Below are 20,838 nucleotides of genomic sequence, written 5' to 3' on the forward strand. Positions count from 1 at the left end.
AGAAGTCATTTGGTTTTTTTTTTTTTTAAATCTACAAGTCTGCCTTCTGTCCCTGCTTCCCTCAATTCATAAGATTGTGATTCAGCAGGTCCAAAGTGACTTAATATGTTAGGATAGCACAGTTTTAGACTGAAGAGATGATTTTCTAGAGCCTTTCATTCATTATTCTCTAAAGGCAGTTGTTATGTCATATGATATTCTTTTTATTCAGTACCCTACCCTATCCTTCTTCCCTAAGACATGCTACCTAGTATCTCCTATATCTCATATTTAACATAAAGCATATTAAAAATGAGAGATGTCCATGGAAAAATGAGGCCACTGTGTGTGATTTTGTTATAATACCTGGATTGCATAACAAGGAAGAGGCTTGGAAACAATCAGATGGACATTTTGCCTAGCAATTAAGATGGCAATCAAGACACCTGCATCCTGGGTTCCATTCCCCACACCCCATTCCAGGGGAAGCAGTGGAAGATGGCTCAGATATGTGGGTCTCTGCCACCCACATGGGAGATCTGCATTGATCTGGCTGTGGCCCAAGGCCCAGCCTGAGATGTGGGTTCTTTGCAGAGTGAATCAGCTGTTGGTAGCTCTGCCTCTCTTGCATACATGTATGCTCCCTCTCACTCTTCCTTTCATTAAATACATTTAAAAGATCTTAAGTGAGTGATTTTATGCCAAAGGCTGTGTTATGACTGGATGCCACGCAGTTTAGTTCATATTGTTAACAAAACAACAGAATGAGAATGTCTTAAAGAAAAAATTCTTTTAAAACTAAGATCTGTTCTTCGATTTCCTGGAAATACCAGGTTCTTCTCAGTGCTAGGGTTTGAATAGACTGTCTTAGATCAGACAATTTTTTATATAGAGAAATAGAGTGAAAAGAAAAAAAAGTTGAGTCAAGAAGCCTGGGTTCTCATTCTGTATCTATCAGAACTCAGTACTTACCAGGACAAGTCCCACCCTGTTCAGTGCTTCCATTCCCCATTGTGAAACAACTATTCTAGAGGACCCTAGTGACAAATATTTGCAAGTATTTGGGTAATGTGTTAAGTTCTGGATGCCACACAAAGTAGGGCTTTATAGGGAGGCAAAGATGATGAAGGATCTGGATATCAAATCTTAGGAATGGATAGAAGAACTAGGATGACTTATTATGGAGAGGTAATGGTTTGGGTAGGCATGAGAGTGTCATTAAGTTACTTAAACCTTTCAAGTAAACTAAGAAACTCATTTTCCATGTCTCCAGACAGAGGAAAGAATGCATACATTTGCCTAATTCCTCATAACAATTATTAGTAAATGTTAATAGTATCTCAGTTCCACAGATGAGAAAACCAAGGTAAAGAAGTGTTAGGGAGTTCCTTCAAGGTCATAGAGGCCATCAGTTCTGTCTACTGAATTCACAGCTAGAAAGGCTAACCCCAGAGGTCACCCAAGTAACCACTGCCATATTTAGCATGCTGGTTCACACTGAAGACAAAGAGCTGTCCTTGTCATTGCATCTTGGGCTCCTAGTCCAGTGTCTGGAACATTACACATCAACAAACATGGATAAATATTAAGAGAACAACAGTTTCCTGAATGCTTGAGATGCCTACCTGAAACAAGCTGCCTTAGAGAGGCCTGAATTCCTCACCTTCAGGGCTTTTGAGACAGAAGCAAATGTAGTAGCTCAGAGATATGGAATAGTTTTCCTCTATGAATGAGAAGTTGGGGGAGATCTTTATAGTCTTTGAGACTCTTTATAGTCTATAGCTTTGAGATTCTGTGATTTCTCAAATGTCAAAGAATGCTAAAAATACATTTCTAAAGTTCCTGTAAGCTGAAAAGCATACCCACCCCTCTGGGAGATGACAGTAACTCTGAATTCTTTGAGCATCCACTAGTCAAGGGACTGCTGTTGCTGGGCAGTGGTAAGGGCAGTGGTAGATGAGAGATACACTGAAGATCAATGGAAAAGCCAGGAAAAAGAAGACACATGCCATCCTCATGGTACTGAAGTGACCAAGGGCAATAGGATGGATTCAAGAGGCATGACTTAGGAGTATCAGCTGAGTACTCTGTATTTGCATTATATTCAAACAAGAGATTCTATCTTTGTTATTAAGTAATCTCTAAATGATTCAAGCAATGTGCTAGAAATATGTGTCCACCTGGAAGAAAGCTTTGCTTGAGAAAGGCTTAGAACCAGAAAGTAGAAATAGGGATCCAAACCTCAAACCTCTTAGGAATACCCTTTTGTTGCTGATCCAGAGAGCTTCTCCAAACTCAGAACAATCACACATGTGGATTCTCCTTATATAATCATCAATGACAGAGCCTTTCAGTGTCTAATAGGATCCAAAAATATTAGTATTATTAAAATACTACCTGTGTTCCTGTAGCACCTATTGGTTTTTCAAGTGTGTTCCAATAACCATAGCAACAACGACAAAAATCATAACATTTATTTAATTGAACATTGTTATATTATGTTCTGGGTACCTTCCTTCTCTGTTATGTTATTCCTCATAATAACTTAGTAAGTATCTGTCCTGATAGCATCTTTAAACCTGTGTAAAATGAATCCTGTGTCCTCATTTGCCCTGGACTCCCAATTTCTGTAGGACCTTGTCCTTACTCCTCTCCAGCCATGCCTCTTTACACAAGGCTAGGAGCTTTTGGTGGAGGACATCTACCTTTTAAAACCTTGTAATCCCCTTCTAGATTATTCCCTTAACCCATCTTTAACTTGATCTTATTTGTACATACTTCTAACCAATCCCCTTGGGAGGGTAAGAACAAGAGTCCTCATTCAAAGCAGTTTTTAGTATCACACTTTAGGGGATATCATCTCCTGTTAGAAGTACATGTTCTAATTGTCAGAAGTCAGGGTGGTAATTTTAATGTATGAAATGTTTTCCTTCACTTTTCCAGTTTCAGTAAAGAATCCATGTGAACAAACCAAAGCATAGACTTTATTTTACTAGCCTGTGTTAATAAAAAGTGTGTCTTGGCCCATTGAGCCAAGATTCTTGCTATTGGTCAAGAAAGAAGTTTTTAGCAGAAAAAAAATCTGTGTTGCATTGGCCATTAATTATGATTCAGGTAAACCCAAAAGATCTAATTTTCATTCTAAAATTTTCAGGGAGAATATCCTTGAGATCTATTCTACTTAAAAAGCAATTAAATATATAATGATAGATAAAAATATCACTTTTCCTGGGAAATAATTGCCTTGTACCTAGAGTGAGCTATGAGTTATTATAAAACCACTTCACTTGCCCAACTGAACATTCAAAATTTTTAATACTTATTTCATGGAGGAAAAACAAAGACAAATGACAAATACTAAACTGTAAGAATTTGCTTAGCAGCAGATTTTACCATTATGATAGGAAAAATTTACTCCTACTTGTCAACAATTTTGAAGGGAATACCTGCAGTCCAAGAATGTCTTAGTGACTAATATAATGTTTTAAAGAACAATATCTTTTAATTCACCATATGTAGTTAGTATCCATTAAGTCATAATTTTAAAATTTTGTTTTCTAGAGAATAAAAATAGTTTAGAAGATTCCTTTTATTTTGGATAATAATAATAATAATTATTATTATTTTTGGTGAGGGTGAGGGGACTTCAGTATACTGCTGGTGTGTTTGATGCTTGTTTTTCTTCATAAATATTACATTTTGGAAATAATTAAAATGACAGACATGAACTTGTTAAGATTTGATTGTAACTATACTTTGCTTCTTGATGCACTACTAATGTGTATTTTAAGATGATTATTTTGAAACTTTTATTTCATTCTGTTAATAAACTCTTTAAATCCTTCTTTGGAGATTCTAGCACAAAAAAGATATCTTAGATTTAGCAAAACATTCAAGCCATTTGCCAATTTTTAACATATAGGAAAAAATTGGGGTACTTTCTAGCTATTCAGGAATAAGTTTTGCAAATTGTGCAGAGTGAGTCTCCTGTCTCTAGGAGTATTCACTGTGACTTAAGACACAAATTTGTGGACTTTGGGGCAGAGGATTTAAGCACTAGCTTTCAAGAGGGATTATTTATGATTTTCTGGTTCATCTTAGCAAGCAGCTTATGGTGTGAAAAAAAAAGACTTTTCTGAAAATCCTATACATCAGCAGAGTATTACTTTTTAGAGAGAATGTATGACACATTAAGTTCCAAAAGAATCTTCCAAATGGAGTTTATTTATAAAGCTTAAATACAGAAATGAAGCCACTTCTGTATTTAACTTTGAACCAAAAAAATGTGAATTTTTTTGAATAGATTATGCCTATAAAGTTCATAATTTTGATACACAGTCACTTTTTTAAAAGATTATTTATTTATTTGAAAGTCAGAGTTACACAGAAAGGCAGAGAGAGAGAGAGAGAGAGCTCCACCATCCACTGGTTCAGTCCCCAATGGCTGTAACAGCCAGAGTTGTGCCAATCTGAAGCCAGGAGCTTCTTCCGGGTCTCCCACATAGGTGCAGGGGCTCAAGGACCTGGCCATCTTCCACTGCTCTCCCAGGCCATAGCAGAGAGCTAGTTCAGAAGTGGAGCAGCTGGGACTCAAACCGGCAGCCATATGGGATGCTGGCACTGTAGGCAGCAGCTTTACTTGCTTTGCCATAGTGCCGGCCCCATGCATCCTAGAATTCTTACCATGCACAAAGGGCTATGCTTAATACTTTTTTAAGAACTATGCCATTTAAGCTCACACCAGTTCATTAAGATGCATATTATAATTCTTTGTTGTATAATTAAGCAAATTGAGGTCCAGACAATTAAAAGGATCTGCCATAGTCATAATGACAAAGTTTGGAACCAGCATTCTGTCTGATTCTAAAGCCATGCACTTGCCTGCTGTGCTCTATTGACTCCATTTAATAATGGTTCAAATCCAAGATCTGGTGTTGTGAGTCAACCGGTTAGGCTGCTGCCTGCAGTGCCAGCATCCCATATTGTCACCAGTTTGAGTCCCTGCTGCTCCACTTCGATCCTACTTTCTGCCAATGCATCTGAGAAAAGCATCTGAAGAAGCCCCAAGTGCTTAGGCCCCTGCTACCTACGCAGGAGATCAGATGAAGTTCCTAGCTCCTGGTTTTGGCCTGGCCAACTTGTGGCCATTGCAGTCATTTGAGGAGTACACCAATGGAGGGAAGAGTCTCCCCTACCCTGTGTGTGTGTGTGTGTGCATGTTTCTCTAACTCTGCTTTTCACCCTTAATTGTTCAAACCCAAATTTTAAAAAAATAAAACCATCATTGATAGTTAAAGTAGTAAATACTTAGCTACAAATCAAAACTACATGCCATATTAAGTTCACTTCTGATGATTCTGGATAAGTGATTCTTCTTTTTAAGATTTACAATTTATTTATTTGAAAGTCAGAGTTACACAGAGAGAGAAGGAGAGGCAGAGAAAGAGAGAGAGAGGTCTTCCATCTACTGGTTTTCTCTCCAGTTGGCAGCAATGGCTGGAGCTGCACCGATCTGGAGCTGCGCGTATCCGAAGTCAGGAGCCAGGAGCCAGGAGCCAGGAACTTCTTCCAGGTTTCCCATGTGGGTGCAGGGGCCAAAGTACTTGGGCCATCTTCTACTGTTTTTGAAGGCCATAGCAGAGAGCTGGATTGGAAGTGAAGCAGCCAGGATACAAGCTGGCGCCCATATAAAATGCCAGCATTGCAGGCGGTGGCTTTACCCACTATGCCACTGTGCTGGTCCTGGATAAGTGATTCTATGTCATATCTTTTATGTACTATAAGACATATGAAAGGACTTTTGATTTGGAGATAGAAAAATTAATCTCCACTTTCAGATTACATGAAATTAGTAATTCTATACCCCATGTTGCAACATGACCATTTTTTCTGAAGCAAGCATACTTGTATCTAAATGAAATCAAACCCTTTTAGGGAAATTAATCTGTTCATTTGGTTTAGTTTTTAGTCTTTCCAAGCCAACATGGTATTCTCTTCAAGGCTTTGAATCAAAGTAATGATGAGACTTAACTTACTCAGCAAAGGTGGGACTATGACAGTTGTTCCTTTGGGGGAGGTGGAGTACCAAAAAAGGACCCTTATCCTCGGAAAGTGGTCATTAGAATTAGGATTTAAGTTAACACCTATTTCCAGGTCATATTCAGTACTCAGTAAATATGGAATGGACAAATATATTTTTTAAACATGCAAAATGTTGCATCTGTCAAAAATGAGGAGTTAAATCAACACTGATTTCTGCTCAGTAAAGTCAGAATACTCTGTTGACCCAAGCAGGTCAATAATGGGGTGGGGTTTTTTTAAATAAGAGAATTGTTGCATCAAAGCAGAGGTTAGATGATAATCACCTTTCAGACACTTCATAGGAAGCTCTTTAATGTAGTAGGAAATTGGCCTAGATGAACATTATGGCCTACTATGATCCTGAGATTATGTGTTGTAGTGATTTCTTGATGGAGAAAGAAACATACATTTTTTTTTAAAAAAAAGAAAAGAACAAAGCAGGCTTGCTAATGTTTGAGATAAAAGAATCCCAGGTTTTCCAGACACAGGTTCTCAGTGAAGAAGGTAAATGGAAGAGGTAGGCTAGGGCAGTAAGGTGGAGGCAAGAAAAGTGACTTGCAATTATTGCCTAGCCCATTGAAAGACTGCATTATATCTTGGCCAGATGTGTCATCTCTGTTGAGAAATGACTTTTTCCAATAATAGGACCCTAGAATATATTTAAAGACCTGATGAATCATGGGAAAGATTTCCTTGTGAAACATGATTACCTAACATGATCCATATTAATGCCACTTTACATTTGGGTTGTGCATGAACAATTCTTAGCAAATCCATATATTGTATCATTTGATTAACAAAAATTAGATTACCTCAAAAAGTTCATGGGAAATAAAATATAAAAAGCTTATTTTGGTAGGAAACGTTTTTGAAATCTCTGCATACAATACATTCATGGAAAATGCATATTATGAAGACTATACTTGGATTTGAATTGTTTTTACCTCTAGAATAACTTTTTAAATATAATTTTCTTATGAATATTTTTTAAAAGATCTGTTTTTATTTATTTGAAAACCAGAATTACAGAGAGAGACAGAGAGAGATCTTCTATCTGATGGTTCACTCCTCAAATGGCTGCAATGGCTAGGGCTGGGTCAGACCAAAGCCAAAAGCCAGGAGCTTCTTTCAGGTCTTCCGTGTGAGTGCAGGGGCCCAAGGACTGGGACATATTCTACTGCTTTCCCAGACATATTAGGAGGTATTTGGATTAGAAGTAGAGCAGCCACTTGAAGTGGCACCCATATAGAATGCTAATATCACAGATGTCATCTTTACCTGCTATGCCACAATGCTGGCCCCATTCTTTGAGCATTTTGAAGTTCCTTTTATAGGTCTGTGGTGCATATTATCATCATCTCCATTTTATAGAGTAGAAAACTAGGCCTTAAAGAAGTTAAATAACTTGTCTAAGATCTTAGAACTAGTCAATGACTGAAATAAGTCTTAAAAACAAGTTCCTGGGTTCATTACCCATTTTTTTTTTTTAACAGTGCCTTTTTCTTGTGAGTCTGATGCAGTGATGTGTAAAGCCTTCATCACTAACTGTTTTTGTCTATTTTTAAAAAAGATTTGTTTGCTTGAAAGGCAGTGCCACAGAGAGACAGAGATCATCCATCTTGTGGTTTGGGTACCAAATGACCGCAAAAGCCCTGTCTAGGCCAGACAGAAGTAAGGAGCCAGAAACTCCATCTTGGTCTCCCACAAGAGTGGCTGGGCCCCAGTACTTGGGGCATCATCTGATGCCTTCCCAGTTGCATTATCAGGAAGGTAGATGGGAAGCAAAGCATCCAGGACTTGAACCAGCACTCAGATGTGGGCTGCCATTCTCACAAGCAGTGGCTTACTCTGCTGTGGCACAGCAGCAACCCCTGCCCATTTATTTGGATTCTTTTTGAGCTGGAAATCTGGCAGGTCATATTACAGACTGGACACAAAACAGAAGAGTCCACTCACTGATTTTGGTTGAAAAGTTTAAGAAGTAATCTCTGCTGTCCAGTAGAGAATGAGTTATCAAGAGCCATAAATTTGTTGATACAAGCTCATCAGACATCTACTGTGAATCTATCTGTTCTCTGTTGGAAGCTGCTTCTTCAGATTTAGAGAGGAAAATCTCTGGCATCCTTAAACACTTAAGTGAGAATCTGTGTGGATATCTTGAAAATCACAGGGGCCGGTGCCATAGTGCAGTAGGTTAATCCTCCGCCTGCGGCACCTGCATCCCATATGGGCGCCGGTTCTAGTCCCGGCTGCTCCTCTTCCAATCTGGCTCTCTGCTGTGGCCTGGGAATGCGGTGGAGGATGGCCAAAGTCCTTGGGCCCCTGCACCCACATAAGAGACCTGGAGGAAGCACCTGGCTCCTGGCTTCGGATCAGCACAGCTCCTGCCGTTGCGGCCATTTGAGGGGTGAACCAGCAGATGGAAGACCTTTCTCTCTGTCTCTCCCTCTGTCTGTAACACTACCTCTCAAATAAATAAATAAAATCTTTAAAAAAAAAGAAAAGAAAAGAAAATCCACTGGTACAGAAGCTGGACTCCATGATTGCCTTGTCTCCAAACTAGGCTAACCTTAAATGGTCAAATACATTGTGATGGCTCTAGAGACCTCCATTGTGATCAACCTCAGAGGGAATACTTAACTTGTGCAAAGTAAGAACAACATTTGTTACTTCTCACCATGCAAAATGTTAGGAATTAACTTAGTTATGTTGAATCAAGATGTAACCAAGATAATTTTCATTGGTGTCTTTTCTTGAAAAATGCGGCAAAAACTCTGAATATGAAAGTAACATTTTCAAAGAGTCGTTGAATGGTTCTATAACAAGCCTATTAGCAGTTTCTCTTGACTTTTGGATTCGTGGACTGGAAGGCACTCTATAACAATAATGGCAATAATACTCATGACCTGGAAAGGCTGGGTAGCTGAGAATCAAATTTATTTCCCTGAAAATGAATACAGACATCCAGATTCTTCTCTGATGAGCTTCTCTGAGGCTAAGGTTTATGATGTTGCTTCGGGAACGCAGCATTGTTTAAGAACTTGAGTTCTGGAGTCAAAGAGTACGGTTGTCAATCATAATTCCAACAAGTTTTATTTGTGTTGAACAACATATCTGTTCCACTAACCTTGTTTTTCTTTAGTCAGAAAAAAAGAGATTAATCCCTTAACTTATTATACCTGTGTTTTGTTTTTGTTTCAAGTTCTATTAAGTTCCATAACTGAATTAGCTGTTAGGTGGTATACCATTGTAAATATTATAAACATTCTTTTAGGAAATTGATAATGTTGAAGTAGATCTGGCACAGTGGTGAAGCTGGCTGCATGGGACGCCATATCCCATATCGGAATGCCTGATTTCAGTCCTGGCTCTTCCACTTTCCATCCAGCTTCCTGCTAATGTGTATCCTGCTATACAGCAGGGGATTCTTCAAGTCCTTGGGTACCTGCCACCCAGGTGCGAGGTCTGTATTGAGCTCCAGGCTCCTGGCTGGTCCAGCTCCAGCAACTGCAAGCATTTGGGGAGTGAACCAGTGGATGGATACTCTCTCTTTTTCCCCCTGCCTCCTTCCCTCCCTCTCCCCCATCTTTCTGTTTTCCAAATAAAAAAAGAAGGAAAAAAGTGACATGTACAAGTGAATCAATAGAAAAATAAATATAAGTAAATATACATAAACAAATATGAATTTACAAAGATTAATAAGACTTAATTCTTTGCTTTCAGAGGGCTAAAAACCAGAAAAATAGATGTATACATACATATACTTTTATTTTCTAAAAATGAAGACAGTTCTTAAAAATGTTTTTCACAAGGTCCTAATGAACAGTTGTGTATTCTCATTTTGTTGCAGTCAAACCACTTTGTTGATTTCTGCGTCAGTGACAGTGATGGTCTGCTCTCATAGGAGGTTCTTGGTGCTGGATCTCAGGACAGGGGAAGGTGGGGGTGGTGATTGTGACAGGACAGAGTTGGGGAAAAAAACAGAAGGTGCCAGAACATAAATTAGGAACACCCATGTACTTAGAGGATAAATATGACGTCACATTTTTTGTCATTAATTTTTAAAAGATTTTTTAATGTATTTGAAAGTCAGAGTTACACAGAGAAGGAGAGGCAGAGAGAGAGAGAAAGAAAGAGAGAAGGAGAGAGAGAGAGAGAGAGAGAGAGGTCTTCCATCTGCTGGTTCACTCCCCAAGTGGCCACAATAGCAGGAGCTGGGCCTATCCAAAGCCAGGAACCAGGAGTTTCTTCTAGGTCTCCCACGTGGGTTCAGGGGCCCAAGGATTTGGGCCATCTTCTGCTGCTTTCCCAGGCGATAGCAGAGCGCTGGATCGGGCCATATAGGATGCTAGCACTGCGGGTGGCGGCTTTACCCACTATGCCACAGTGCTGGCACCTGTCATTATTATTTTTTAAATCTACCATTTATTGTTAGCTAATTCCATGCTGGGCACAATGTCATGCTCTATCTATACATTAGTTCATGCCAGTTTGTAAGGAACTACTGCTGTCCCTGTTTTGCAATGCAGGCACTGAACCTCTGAGATTATGACACTAACTCTAGGTTACTCAGATGTGGTAAACCTAATGTTGGCCCCAAGGTTCTCCACCTCTGAAGCCTCCTCCACCCCTCATCTTAATCATTGTACAGGCTACACCAATAATTTGAGTCCGTCAGGGAGAACAAGTTAACACCCAAAGGGTGTGGCAGCAAACAGATGGTAGTTCAGTTTGTGTACCTTGTAGATAAATAACAAAATAACTGGAGCCCAGACAGGCAACCCAAAGAGGGACAGTGGGGGCAGGGTGACCAGGGTGCAAACCACAAGTCTGCCAGTGTCTCTGAGTGTCTGCCAGTGGGCTCCATGTCTAGCAGTAAGGTGGGCAGGAAGCGCAAGGAGCAAAGCCTACCCGTGCAAAGTACCAGAGGCAGGGGCTCAGGCTGAGGATGCAGCAGGGACCAGAAGAGGGGTGTCACACACAGGCAGAGTGAGATTCCAGACTGAGACATGGGGTAAACTGAAACCTAACCATCAGCCTTACGCTTCAGTGTGTCACTTAAAACTTGTCTGGGTGGAGCTTCAGTTGTTTCAACTCTGAGCCTATTTGTGAGCATTAAATATCCCATGTTCCAGAAAGGAGTGCCTCAGAGACTGAGGACCGGGAACGATCTCACAGTCTCCTACAGTTTCTGGAACTCTCCAGAAGCATCTTAGAGAATTTTAGTAGTCCCTTTCCTGTGTGTAAGCATGAACTCCTAAGAACTTTAATTTTAGGACCGGTGCTGTGGTGCAGCAGGTCAAGCTGCAATGTCAGCATCCCAATCTGTTGGTTTGAGTTCCGGCTGTTCCACTTCCGATCCAGCTCCCAGCTAATGCACCTGGGAAAACAACAGAAGGTGATCCAAGTATTTGGGCCCCTGCCACCATGCAGGAGACCTGGATGAAGCTCCTGGTCCTGGCCTTGACCTGGCTGTTGCAGCCAAAAGGGCTGTGAACCAGCAGATGAAGATTCTCTCTTTCTCTCTCTCTCTCTCTCTCTCTCTCTCTCTCTCTCTCTCTTTCCCCCCCTCCCTCCCCTCCCCTTTTTCTCCTCCTCTCCCTCTCTCTCTTTCTCCCTCCCCCTAATTCTGTCAAATAAATAGATAAATCTCCAAAAAATTTTAAATTTAACTTGACTGCTGTCTTTAGGTGCAGAATTCCTTAAGAAATTCTGAAAACTTTTCAGGATGTGTCCCCATGGATGTGTTTTGTTAAGAAATGTATTTGTGTCTTTTGCTTCCATGCCCTTGGTCTGTGCCCTTCTTGTTAATTAACATTCCAGAGTCAATGCTTCAGCTTAATGTTGTTCTGTGACAGATATGAGTCACTTGTTCCAGAAACAGCAGTTTATTGGATGTCGTAAAGCCTGCTTTGCTTAAACATAAAGAAGAGCTAGTTAACAATGAAACAAAGTTGGATTTCATAGAATTTAATAGGATTCAGTTCTAGCAGTAGGTTTTGATAATACATTTGTTTTTATGTTACATTATTTGTGTGTCTTTAAAATTTTATGGCAATTTTTGTATTACATATGACAAGGATTTTACATAGTAGTTTGAAAGGGATGATGGGAATGTAATAAAGTAACTGCCACTTTGGAGGTTACTCCATAGTCTCTAGAAAAAGCATTTATTGCTTCCTGTTATTTGTATGTTTGTAGATTTTTAAAGGGAATTTGAAGAAGCATTCTGAGTTTGGATTGGTGTGGAGCACAAACAGATCCCATGTGGATATTCTAATGTCAGAGCTGGATCAGAAGTGACAATTCAGGGCTATCTGGGATAAGACATCGTGGTTTCCTTGCTTGTTGATAGGAGCCAAATTCAGTTAACTTACAAGGCATTAGTTGAACACCTGTGGAAGCCCAGCTACAAGCTAACAACACAATAGAGACAGATAGTTACAGAGCTAAAGCAAATTTAGGATGGTGCAAGTTAGTCTGGGAAGACTAGATTCAAAGAAGCTCTTGAGGGAAGATGACATTAAGGCTGAAAGATGGTGAAGGAATCAGTGAGGTGGACACTGTGAAAGAGAATTAATAGAGGAAGGACAGGCATGTGCAAATGCCAGAGCACATGGCAGCTCTGAGAGTGGTGACCCAGCTGGGGAAAAGTACGGAATAGAGGGAGATGAGGTTGGAGAATGAAGTAGCCACTTCAGATGGGTTGTAGGTGGTGAAACCCACTAAAGCATTTTTTAAAAAAATTTATATAAAGGGAACAAATCTCATGTATTTCATATATACAGTTTTTTTTTTTATTTGACAGGTAGAGTTATAGTCAGCAAGAGAAAGAGAAAGAGAGAAAGGTCTTCCTTCCATTAGTTCACTCCCCAAATGGCTGCCATGGCTGGCGCTACACCAATCCAAAGCTGGGAGCCAGGTGCTTCTTCCTGGTCTCTCATACGGGTGCAGGGGCCCAAGCACTTGGGCCATCCTGCACTGACTTCCCGGGCCACAGCTGGAGAGATAGCTGGAGTGGAAGAGGAGCAACCGGGACTAGAACCCAGCACCCATATGGGATGCCGGCACCGTAGGCAGAGGATTAACCAAATGGCCATGGCGCTGGCCCCCTCATATATACAGTTTTAAGAACATAATGCTACTCCCACCCTACCCTCCCTCACTTTCTCACTCCCTCTCTCCCTCCTCCTTCTTTTTCTATTTTTCTTTAAATTTTTACAATGATATATTTTAGTCTGCTTTATAATAAGCTTACCTCTCCAGTATATCAAGAATTCAGCAAGCAGTAAGTAGAAATACCACTTTTCCTCAGGAGTGTAGACAAAGGCTGTAAACAATAATCAAAGGTGAGATCTATGTTTCAGTTGCAGTCTACTGGTGTTCCCTCTTCTTGGAATAATTATTATTGATAACTCCATGGTTATTTCCCTCAACCATTCCAACTTAGCCCACTCCCAGAAATGATCTTCTTTTGCTAACTTCTACCCATTATTTGAGTTTGTGCTTTTAAGTCACCTTCTCAGGGAGGTCTTGATTACTCAACTAAGTTAGTTTAGTCTAATTTTTGCGTGTGTTTGTGTGTGTAGAGATATGTAGATGTACTGTTAAAATCATTCTTACTCTGTAGACTTAAAGCTCAATGATGAAAGGACTAATTTTTTCATTTTTCTTATTTTGTAAAGATTTATTTATTTGAAACTCACAGTTACACAGAGAGAGAAGGATGGTCAAAGAGAGAGAGAGAGAGAGAGACGTCTTCCATCCACTGGTTCACTCCCCAAGTAGCTGCAACAGCTGGAGCTGCACTGATCTGAAGCCAGGAGCCAGTAGCTTCCTCTGGGTCTCCCATGCAGCTTCAGGGAACCCCTTTGGTAAGCCAGGTTCTGCTGTCGGAGCTGAAAGCTTGTGGAAGATGTTCTTCCTTCTCTGCCCACACTGCTTCTACAGTCTCAAAATAGGCACTGGAGGGGGCTCGCTGCCACTGGGCCTTGGGCCATCTTCTCCTGCTTTCCAAGGCCTTAGCAGAGAGCTGGATTGGAAATGGAGTAGCCAGTACTTGAACCAGTGCCCATATGGGATGCTGGCACTGCAGGCAGCGGTTTTATCCGCTACACCACAGTGGTGGCCCCAACATCTTTTTCACTGATGCATTTCTAGCAGTATCTGGCAGATGGTGGATATTTAATAAAGGAAGTCTATGTTAATGTTTTCAAAATCTTTAAAGGATTTTTTTGAGGAGTGCTTTCAAGTGATCATAATAAAGGCCCTGCATCATTCTGGTAGCTCACTCCCCCAGAGAAAGTACAAAAGAGGAAACAAAGTAATCAATAAGAAACACCATTTGACTTGAATTCTTTAGGAATTAGTTTGAATCGTTGTGCTGGAGAGTCTTGCTTCCTATATCTCTGACAGATTTGTGATATTTCTGGTTTTACAGAGCTCAAAAGGACTTGACTCTATTTTGACTTTTTTTTTTTTTACAAATAGTCAGATTCCATATGTTTAATGCATGTACAATGCGATGTTGCTATAAACCAATGGAAGTATTGATCAATTTTAATTCAGTTTTACTAAATGTGTTTTTTCTATGCAAGATGTTGTATCAAGAATATCAAAGTCCTCCTCAGGATATAAGTTTCTATAGAATAAGATCAAATTTACTCTGCTCACCTTTGTATTCTATAAGGCTGTGCAGTGACACTGACAAAGTAAGGATCAGTAGATATGTGTTCATTAAATACATAGAGTTGTGAATTACAACAGGGCACAACAACAACAAATCTCTGCTCTTCAAGCAACATATGATGTGTTAGTGGGATACATAAGTTTCAGGCCCTAAATCTCAAGGAAGGAAAAACAATGGATATGTCAACGAATACATGGCAACTTACACAAAGTCACGCTTACATTTTTTCAGCTGCATTTTGTAGACATCTTCTGGTAGGAAGCTATTGAAGAGCAGTCACAATTCATGGCTGTCAGTGTCTAAACCATAAGAAACATCTAGAAAAGCAGTATTTTCTAAGTGTGACTGAAGTCTCCCTTTTGTTTATTCACATTTCAGGGATTATATAAGAGCTAAATTAGGTACAGGAGGTGTTATCTTAGCCTGAGAAAAATTTAATCAATTTCAGGGCCTTACATTTTCTAGTCCTATCTCACTAGTCAAAGTGATCAGTTCAGTTCATAATTGATCACACTGATAGGATTAAGGGTCAAAGGGATCACAGACTAGTGTCTGCTAATACTAACTGATAGAATTAAAAAGGAGAGAACAATCTAACATGGGAAGCGGGATACACAGCAGACTCATAGAATGGCAGATGTCCTAAACAACACTCTGGTCTCAGAATCAGCCCTTAAGGCATTGGTCCAGCTAAAAAGCCCATGAGAGTATTTCAGGCATGGAAAGCCAAGACACTGTAGCAAAACAAAACAAAACAAAACAAAACGAAAAAACAAAAAACCTAAATGAAAGATCTCTGTGAGTGAGATCCCAGCAGAAAGAACAGGTCATCAAAGAAGGAGGTACTTTTCTTTTTTTTTTTTTTTTTTAAACTTTTATTTAATGAATATAAATTTCCAGTGTACAGCTTATGGATTACAATGGCTTCACCCCCCCCATAACTTCCCTCCCACCCACAACCCTCCCCTCTCCCGCACCCTCTCCCCTTCCATTTGCATCAAGATTCACTTTCAATTCTCTTTATATACAGAAGAGCAATTTAGTATAAAGATTTCAACAGTTTGCACCCACATAGAAACACAAAGTGAAACATACTGTTTGAGTACTAGTTACAGCATTAAATCACAATGTACAGCATATTAAGGACAGAGATCCCGCATGAGGAGCAAGTGCACAGTGGCTCCTGTTGTTGACCCAACAAATTGATACTCTAGTTTATGGCGCCAGTAACCATCCTAGGCTGTCGTCATGAGTTGCCAAGGCTATGGAAGCCTTCCAAGTTCGCCGACTCTGATCATATTTAGACAAGGTAATAAAAGACAGAGTGAGGATAGTAACCAATGATCCTAAGAGTGGCATTTACCAGGTTTGAACAATTATACAGCATTAAGTGGGGAAGAGGACCATCAGTACACACAGGTTGGGAGTAGAGCCATTGGTGGTAGAGTAGAGGTTATGATTACAAAGGAATGAGGCCCAAGTGCACTAGACAGGGCCTAGAACAAAGGACAGAGTCATTATTAGAGGAGCTAAGAAAGGTGCTGTCTAAGCTACAATTAAGTTTTCTGATTGAGAGGCAAATAGAACCTGATAGAAGGGGCTTGATAATAATCTGGTGGGCTTTAGGCCTTGTAAATTCAGAGGCCCAGACCTATCTATCTCTTCCCATGGGGTATATCCTAAGGGAGGTGTGAACCTCCTAGGGGAAGGCACTCTGTTGACTTTCATTACTTGGCTGGCCTGGGAGGAGAGCTGGCCAGGTAAAGGCAGGGGGCATCTCTAACAAGAAATTTACAGTTCTGCCTGTAATGTTGCTGACCCTACTTGACCATCCCCTCAGCTGCAGTGGTCACTTTGGAAGTTGGGCTGAGTGAAGGGCTTTTCAGCTTAGAGCCAATAAGATCTGTGGCTCTGACCTGGGCATCCTTCGACTCCAGGGCAGGTCCATTTCCAGTGATCCAACTCTTGGCAGAGCTGCCAGGGCTCTTCACAAGCTGACTTCTGCTGAAGCCCAGGCTTACCACATTGAAAGCCACTGCAGTGGACTGGCCTGTTGGGTCTCCTTGAGGGCAGATCACTGTACAGATCAGCCATTAATAGGCCTGCCACCCATTGCTTCTGATGGCGAGCTTTCTTTTCCTCCTGGTTTGTGTTAAAGCAGACCAGAGGATGTAAGTCAAGGGAGTGCCCGTTTCCCATCTCTAATCTTCAGTGGCCTGAACTACAAGTCTATAGTCACAGGCATGTTCTGTAGTAGTTTTTCCAAGGTAGACAATGCCCATGAGGAAAATTATATTCTCACTTTAAAACTTTCTTTCCCTTTGGTCTGAAAGGGAGGTTTTTTCTACTTACTGTATACTTCGCTGATGGCGAAGTGAATCTAGCTATGAGATTATTATTTGAGTTCTTATTTTGGCTATGCTATTACAGAAAAATGTTAGCCATCTCTTTTATAAGGTCTAAAGATTAAATTGTGCATCCTACAGATTCCTTCATAATAGAATTAGTTTCCTACCTTGAAGAGAATAGAGAAATGAAAGAACAAGTTGGGCTTAGAATAGAGAAATGAGGGAGCAAGTCCTAGATCGCTTGCTGACAATAGCAATATCACATGAATACTTAGCAAACTGTTTCAACCATTAGATAACAGCTTAAGAAAACATTTACCAGAAGGTCCAATGCCTTCTATTAATTTTAAGAATCATGTATTTGAAAACACCTCTTAAATATCTAACATGGTGTAGTTTGTTTAACCAGTAAACTTAAGCACAACCATATAAAATGTTTTTAGTTTCTCTCTACCAACAAGTTTAAAACATATGATACACAGATTCAGGTCACACAAATTAAAATGTATCTTTGATTGATTTTAGCAGCTTAAATTTATGGACAATCTTATCTATAAGCCATTTAAAATAAAACTCTTAATAAAATTTCCCCATGTGGACATACAATATGTACACACATATAACATAGCATAGTAGACCAATATAGCAATTTTAATAATAGCTTTTAAAATCTTTAACTCTTTTTGTAGATTGCCAATTGATTTGAATTGCTTTTTCTTTTTAGTAACCTCAGTTAACCATACTTTCTCTCAGTTGGTACTGTTAATACATTATTGGCTTCATCTGTTTACAGAGCCATCCCAAAGTACTGAATACAATAAAAGTGGCTGGAAAAAGTCCATAGGAACCTATAGGAGGACAGCTAAACACAGAACCAACAACGCTTTAGTTTTATGAGCAGCAGATCATATATAACTGTGGATGACAAAAGACTTTAAGTCGCCATGTTTAAAATTATAAACTCATCAACCAACAAGAGGCACTTGCTTACTTCACAGTATTTTTGAAAGCACCTGTAGGATTTTACAAGTATTTAACCCTTTAAGCCTCTGGGGCTTTCTCATTAAGATAACTATCATGTCTAGTAACACAAGATCATTAGACTTTTTAATTCTCAAACATTTGTATTAATAGCATTTTCCATTATAGAAACTTAAAGTCTGGTACCACATCACATCTTGACAGTACTTCTAATATACTCCAAATAGCCTGATTAGTTGGTGTCTCTATAAGATGAGAGACATAGGTCCTTCGATTTTTTCAGTTGGGCCCAAACTGGAAAAACCAAAGTCCAGGATTTACTGGAAATTTTAGAGACCAGATTGTTTGAAACTTTGATTTTTTGAATGCCTGTCAAGAATGCCAAGAAGGCTCAAAATCCAAAATATCTGGTTGAAATAAGATTTCTTAAAATCATGACATAACATAGACCAAATTTGATCATTGTTACAAGGTGATTATTCAAATTTTTGAAAAAAGCACATATTTAAATAACCCATAGCTCTTAATAAAAATTCAGCTGTTTTTGAACAATTAGAATTGAACAGACATCAAGAGAACATAATAGATTACTTTAACACATTGCTTTAACAGAGCATCAGAGTTTAATTCTATGTCAAAGAGAAATTGAGCTTTCTGTGATCTTTTGCTGTGAGGTTTCCTTCCTTTACCTTCTTTCATATTGGTGACCATGTTTCTGTGTTTCTGTGTATAAGACATCTTTAAGCATCTTTTGCAGGGCAGGATGAGTGGCAACAAATTCTTTCAGTTTCTGTTTGCTATGAAAAGTCTTAATTTCACCTTCATTCACAAATGAGAGCTTTGCAGGATATAGTATTCTGGGCTGGCAGTTTTTCTCTCTTAGTACCTGGGCTATGTCTCGCCATTCCCTTCTAGCTTGTAGGGTTTCTGATGAGAAGTCTGCTGTGAGTCTAATTGGAGATCCTCTAAGAGTGATCTGACGTTTCTCTCTTGCACCTTTTAGGATCTTTTCTTTATATTTCACTGTGGTGAGTTTGATTACAACATGTCGTGGTGAGGATCTCTTTTGGTCATGTTTATTAGGGGTTCTATAAGCTTCCTGTACTAAGATGCCTCTGTCCTTCTCCAAACCTGGGAAATTTTCTGCTAGTATCTCACTGAAAATGCCTTCTAATCCTTTCTCCCTCTCCATGCCTTCAGGAACTCCTAGAACCCGAATGTTAGATTTTTTAATAGTATCCTGTAGATTCCCGACAATATTTTTTAGGTTTCTAATTTCTTCTTCTTTTCTTTGGTTTGCCTGTTTCCTTTCCTGTTCTCTGTCTTCTAAGTCTGATATTCTCTCTTCTGCTTCGCCCATTCTGTTTTTAAGGCTCTCTAATGTGTTTGTCATTTGATCTATTGAACTCTTCATTTCATTATGATTTCTAGTCACTATCAGAGTTTCTTGTTCCACTAGTTGTTTCATTTCATTTTGATTCCTCCTTAATATTTCACTTTCACGAGAGAGATTTTCTATCTTGTCCATGAAGGATTTCTGTAGTTCAAGAATTTGTTTTTGAGAACTTGTTAATGTTCTTATCAATTTTTTGAGATCCGCTTCTTGCATTTCTTCGATCTCATCATCTTCATAATCTTGAATTGGGGTGTCTTTTTCATTTGGGGGCGTCATAGTGTCTTCCTTGTTCTTGTTAGCTTGGTTTTTGCGTTTGTTGTTTGGCATGTTGGAGATATTTGGTTTCTTCACTGTGGTGTTTTTTCTTGTTACACTATGGCTCTATATTAAGTGGACTGTCTGCTTTCAGTGGAGCCTTAGAGGCTTGAGATGAGTGTGGACTGAGAGCTGTGTTTGGTTCCTCAGGGTTGAGGGTGTGTCAAGGATGACACTCCCAGGTTAGGTGTGGTAAATCTCTCTTTCTTTTTTTGATTTAAAAGGGAAGGAATTCCGCACAGCTGAACGTAATTGGAGGTAGTTAGCAGGCAAATGATATACCCACAGGAGCCAGACAGAGATTGGAAGCTCTTTCCCAAGGACCACACAGGGAATCTCTGCTGCCCTCAGTGTGGGCTCCAATTCTCCTGCAGTCTCCCACTGGGTTGCCAAGTTAGATGCTAATCTCCTGTTATTTCACCCCTCCCCACAGAGTCAGGTTTTTCTGCTAGGCTCAGGGCTGGTGCAGACCTGAGGTCGCCCTGCTTATGACGTATGTCCAAAATGGCGCCTGCTCTGTCTTGCTCGCCTTTGAGAGGTGAGCGGAGAGAGAGAAACTTGTGTCCGTATCAGTCACTTTTTTAATTTTTTTTCTCTCTCTTCTAGTTAGCCTGGTGAACTTTTCCCCACGGAGTTTCAAGCCTCGTTCCCTCTAGCCTCCTCTTTCCGCTTGCCTGCTGGTATCTCGGGCTATGGAGGTTCGGCTCACCTCGCGTTCCAGCGCTGGTGCATTGAGTCTGCCGCTGGTGTCCCGAACTTGGGCTCCCACGCTCTCCACGCAGGTCCACTGTGAATCACTAGTTCCGGAAGAGTTTCCTCTGCTGTTTCATCCCCTACTCTTCCTTGACCCTGCAGTATCTCCACTTATATTAAACTTTCTCTCCCCCCGGACTAAGTGTGCTTCCTGCCTATTCCGCCATCTTGCCGCCTCTCTCAGAAGGAGGTACTTTTCTCTGAAGGGAGGAGAGAACTTCCACTTTGACTATGACCTTGTCTAAATAAGATTGGAGTTGACGAACTCAAAAGGCTTCCATAGCCTTGGCAACTCA

At 40.0% G+C, this 20,838-nt stretch overlaps 1 protein-coding gene across 1 annotated transcript in view; it reads left to right on the plus strand.

Annotated features, from left to right (window-relative positions):
* LOC133758779 (serine protease inhibitor Kazal-type 10-like) overlaps positions 1-20,838 on the plus strand; it is a 137,944-nt gene that overhangs the window by 13,037 nt on the left and 104,069 nt on the right. The gene's annotated exons all lie outside the window — the stretch shown is intronic.

This window comes from Lepus europaeus, chromosome 4, assembly GCF_033115175.1.
Source record: "Lepus europaeus isolate LE1 chromosome 4, mLepTim1.pri, whole genome shotgun sequence".
NCBI classification, from domain to species: Eukaryota; Metazoa; Chordata; class Mammalia; order Lagomorpha; family Leporidae; genus Lepus; species Lepus europaeus.